Source organism: Coenobita brevimanus, chromosome 1 (genome assembly GCF_032717465.1).
Source record: "Coenobita brevimanus isolate Jiangsu-jjx chromosome 1, ASM3271746v2, whole genome shotgun sequence".
In the NCBI taxonomy this organism is placed as follows: domain Eukaryota; kingdom Metazoa; phylum Arthropoda; class Malacostraca; order Decapoda; family Coenobitidae; genus Coenobita; species Coenobita brevimanus.
In genome coordinates this window covers 19,406,457-19,411,566 of record NC_136954.1, presented here as the reverse complement: position 1 = coordinate 19,411,566, position 5,110 = coordinate 19,406,457, and the positions used below count along the sequence as shown (strand labels likewise).

The window sequence follows — 5,110 nt, the reverse complement described above, 5'->3', positions numbered from 1 at the left end:
TCGGCTAGCGCTACAGTGATGATGCATGAGCTGAGCCCTGCAAGTGTCGACAGAGTGCATGCGAGTCGAGAGAGCATGCATGACGTGGCCATTCTCGCAGTGACAATCTCCGTTTGCACGCACGCATGTTTACAGCTATGTTCACCTCCGTGTACTTGATATACGTGTATGCTGTATGCAATCCCCCGAATCCTTCGTACACGTATACCACAGGTTTAGCTAGTTTGCTCGGAAAATGTAACCACAAAAATTTCTAATTTCCCATGTTTGTTTCTTCACGCCAATGAAGCAATGAAATCGGAAATATTTTACCTAGATGTTCAGTTGTTCAGATATATTAAATTTTGTAAATATATTTCCTCCCTTACAGGGGCGTAGCCAGGATTTTGGAGCAATGGAGACCAAGTCAAACGTCAGTGGCTTCCAACCTTTCGAGTTATGACCCTTCAGAGCTTCCAAATGGCTATCACGGAGGTCTGTGTGACTTCTGTGACCTTTTAGGAATAAATTAGAATATTTTCTAGTGTTTCACAGCCAATCTCTTTGCATTTCATACAACTTATTCACCTATGAGCGGGGGGCTATGGCCATGTGGCCCAGTGGCGTTTCTAGCCCCATTAAAGTGGGGGGAGGGGGGCATCTGGGGGCCGATAAATCATCTGTAGTAGACAGATGGGCAGTGAACAGACTCGAATGAGGACCCCTTTCAAGGGGAAAAGTTTGTGAAAACTGTTCTCTTAAACAAATGGTGGGTACGACCGTAGGAAGTATTTGGAGCACTTATTAAAGAAAAATATATATTTTATATTTATGAGGATTTTTTGCTTCCCACCTCTGTATCCCTAAACCCCTTCGGTCTCTTGTGTAATTATCCTGAAAAATAGGTTGTCCCCCTCGACTGTTCACGAGAAACGAAAGATGAATATGCTGTGTATGGAGCGTTTAATGGGTAAAGGTCGGAGAGAGGTGTGAATATTAGTCTTCCGAAAAAGCAGCTTTCGCATGAGGAAGATACAGCTATCCATGAGTACGATGGCACCTGACAAAGTATGCAACACCATACATTATAACTTCAAAACCGTACTTCAAAAGTTTAAAAACTTAAAAAACTTTCAAAAGCCGTAACATCGGTGTGCAGGGCCGTATAGAGCTGTGACCGCGCCCTGGAGTGCCTGGAAAACGTTTGACACGGGCCAGAAAAAGAAGCAAAATTGTCACAGTCCTGGTGTGGGCCCTGGTCCCTCCATGCTCTTGGAGTTTTGGCCGGGGAATTATCCCCATTGCCCTTCTCTCTCTTTCTCATTCTTCTTTAGTAATTGCCTTCCCGGAAACTACTCGACCTCATTCAACTCATGTGCGATAATCAAATTCGTTTAAAAGGTGTTGAGTATTGCATCGATACATAACCTGCAACTGGGTGACTGGGGATAGTGCACTCACTCGGGGGGCCGAGACGTCGGTGAAAACTGATCAGCAGTGCAGCACCTGCAGATTGCAGCTACTTTTCATTCATTCAGCAGACACATAACTTCTTGGTCTTGGTCTTGATCTTGGTCTCGGAGGGTCTGGTCTTGGTCTTGGTCTCGAGGTGCCTGGTCTTGACTACAACACTGGTAAATCTGACTAGTAACCGAGGGGTCTCATTCCTGCCTAATAATAATGGCTCTGAAGAGTTGGGAGGAAGGACGGGACTTGACTGCATTAGTGTTGTGATGAGGAGGGACAGACTGAGATGGTTTGGCCGTACTGAGAGGATGGAAGATGACAACTGGGAGCGGAAAGTGAGAGGTGTGAATGCCGAGGGTTGGGTTGCGAGAGGAAGACCGTAAAAGACATGGAACGAGATCACAGAGCGTAACCTCTGGGATAACGAACTAAATAGGGAGGCTGCCAGAGACAGAGGAGTGTGGGGAGCTTCCAATAGGTGACCAGGGCCGACGCATGCAAATATGCTGAAGCCTTTATAAACGAAGCGAAACGAAACGATCTAATGTTACGCAAATGTGATCTAGTATTCGAGCTGTGGAAATGGCTCAGTTCCGTCAGATGAAAACAAACCTATTATAGGAGAATCTAATATAACTCAAGTCAATATCTTAACTTCACCAATCTGGTGAGGGATTTTATCATTTACTCTTACTACCATCAGATGACATAATTCAACTTAGGGCAAACCTCTAGTCGTGAAGGAGGTAATTAAGGCTGTTAGACTAATATTTCAGAATATGCTCGTCTGTTGGATAGAGTAAAATTAAAAACGCATCATCAAAGTGAAGGGGTTCAGGGAAAAACTGGATTACGATGATGGTGCATAGCAGTAGTAGGTGGGAAGAGAGAGAGAGAGAGAGAGAGAGAGAGAGAGAGAGAGAGAGAGAGAGATTTTTCCATTAACTGTATTCTTGCTATCTTCAGACGATTTTATTCAGAGTAGGACAATGTTTTCAAACTGGAGGGGTTGACAAACTTGAAGACCGCCTTGGCTAATATGTGACCGTAAATTTGAATAAAATAATAAAATGAAAAAATAAATCATCCAACTGAATGGCAAGTGAAGAACAGTATTGGGAATATGGTAGCTATTGCCCTTGGTTAATAAGAAACGTGAACCCAGTGGACTGCAGGATGGAAGTGCCCCTTTTTGGCAAAGGACCATCCTCCCATTCTCTCTCTCTCTCTCTCTCTCTCTCTCTCTCGTTTGTATAACTGGTTAGCTCCACCTCCCAGTCATATTAATGCCACCAGCCAGTATGTCCCTCTCCAGCACCTGGGATTATAGTAAACAGGGATAACAGGTAAAAACAACGTTCTAAATTAGGTTAATACGAGATCTGTTTAAGACGGATACAGGGCACAACACCGAATTCGGACAGGCGGGGTCAGGGTCCGAAAACATCACTGGTATCCGCTGGGGTCCCTGGGATGTGGTGGGACTCGTCAACAGGATCCCATACTCTGTTTAAGAGGGCCACTGTTGGAATCATGACTGTTGACGCAGAGGGTGAGGTGGACTGGTGGAGGACGTGGTGAGGAAATGGAGGGATGGGAGGTTAACCGGTGAGAAATGAGGGAGACTGTGAGGTCAAATGACGATCACCGGGGTGTTGCGGGATACATTATGCCAAAGTGAGGAAAGGGAGGTGCTTGATGAGGCATGGGAGGAAGGTGAGCAGGGGAGAGAAAGGAGGTGAGCTAGGGAGAGGGAGGGAGGTGAGCTAGGGAGAGGTAGGGGAGGTGAGCTGGCGAGAGGGAGAGAGGGGAGGTGAGCTGGCGAGAGGGAGAGAGAGGGAGGTGAGCTGGTGAAAGGGAATGAGGTGAGCTCTGTTAAAGGGAGGGAGGGAGGTGGTGATGGATGAGAGATGCGGGATATAGAGGTACAATACCTGTCGACGAGATCCGATAATCTGGTGAAGAGGATTGCTTTAAGTACGATTAATGCTAATGGAATAAGGCCAGTGATGTAAGGGGAATAAAGTGAGGAAGGTTGGAGAATGGAGGGAGTGAAGTGAAGTGGTGAAGGAGGGAAGTGAATCGGTGAAGGAGGGAAATGGTGAGGGAGGGAAGTGACATTAGAGGAAGTGAAGTGGCAGGGAGGGGAAGAGGTAGGGGAGGGAAGTGAAGTGGTGAGTGAGGAAAGTGAAGTAGTGCGGAAGGGAAGAGGTGAGGGATAGAAGTGAAGGGGTGAGAAGAAAGTGAAATGGTGAGGAAGGAAAGTGAAGTGGAGAGAGAGGGGAGGGTGAAGAGTGAAGTGGTGAGGGAGTGGAAGGTGGAGATTGTTGAGGGTAGGGATACAGAGGCACCTATTGACAGGATCAGATAATCTGCCTGGGGATTCGCTGATAGCAGGATGAATGTTAAGATGGGCGGCGCGGCGGATGCTGAACTGAACTGCAGAGGGTACAATGATAACAGGCAATTACGTATCATCAGCTTCATGAGTAGGGGCCCGAGGCTAGGCTTCGGTAGTCCAATACATTTAAGTGTAGATGGCCAGCACACTTCCCCTGATGGCATTAGGAAGGCTCACTGAAACACTTCCATTCTTTTCTTTGGATTGAGTCTATGCAAGGCGTTCACTCCGACTAGGGAGTTCCATCCACGAGACCATCAGTGAGGATGATGGGATTACGCGGTGATCAAAGAAAATATGACTGAGATTTGATGACGTGACAATTTGACTAAGATGAGACGACGAATAAAGAGAAGAAGCCGAAACGAAACTGAGTAACAGAAACCGGCATCACAAGTTTTAACTCACTTATTTCTCACTCTGACTGGGCAATTCAAACCCTTAAATCTCCCAGAGTGTTAAATGACCACAATGGAAGGAAATAACAAAGAAAATCGACCAAAGGAAAACTGACAAATAATTATGAATATAAAAACAAAGCATAATAATAAAAAGGGGGAGAATGGAACAAAAATGGAAAAGGAAAAACTCAGACTTAAAACAGCAAAAAAGCTAAAAAATAAGCAACACCCACAAAAAGGAAAAGCAGCAAGTTTAGGAAAACAAAACGGAAAACTAAGAGAAAAAAAGATAATAAAAAGGGGAAAAAAGGACAGTCTAACAAGTATGTCGCAAACGAAGGAACAGAAACAGAAAAGAACAAAGGAATAGAAAGAAAATATCAGTAAAAAAGACAGAAAAATAACATTACTGGGAAAAAAGTATGATGAAAAAGTGTAGGAAAAAAGTGTGTAGTGGTGGGCAAATTAGGGATTACTGAGGATTAGTGAAAGTGTGTCAGAAGTCACGGGCGCTCTGCTTTCGTCGATAGTGGTGGTGGTGGTGCAAGGACCATCACCACCACTAGCACCATCACCATCACCATCATCATCAACCACTAGCATCATTACTATCACCATTATCACAGCACCATCATTTATCACGATATAAACATCAATGGTCAACAGAACCACTATCATCACCATTACTAGCACCGGGAGTTACTAGCACTAGGAGTCATTAACATCAATACTGTCACTATCATTACTATCACCATCATCACTGTAACAACGATCATCATCACCAACAAAACTGCAGTATCATCCACTACAACCAGCAGTTAATATCAGCTACACCACCACTGTCAGCAACAATAACTATCAC

General features: G+C 44.9%; 1 protein-coding gene across 1 annotated transcript in view; it reads left to right on the top strand.

Annotated features, from left to right (window-relative positions):
- The window catches only part of LOC145391860 (glutamate receptor 1-like), a 537,754-nt gene that overhangs the window by 487,069 nt on the left and 45,575 nt on the right, over positions 1-5,110 (top strand). The window lies entirely within an intron of this gene.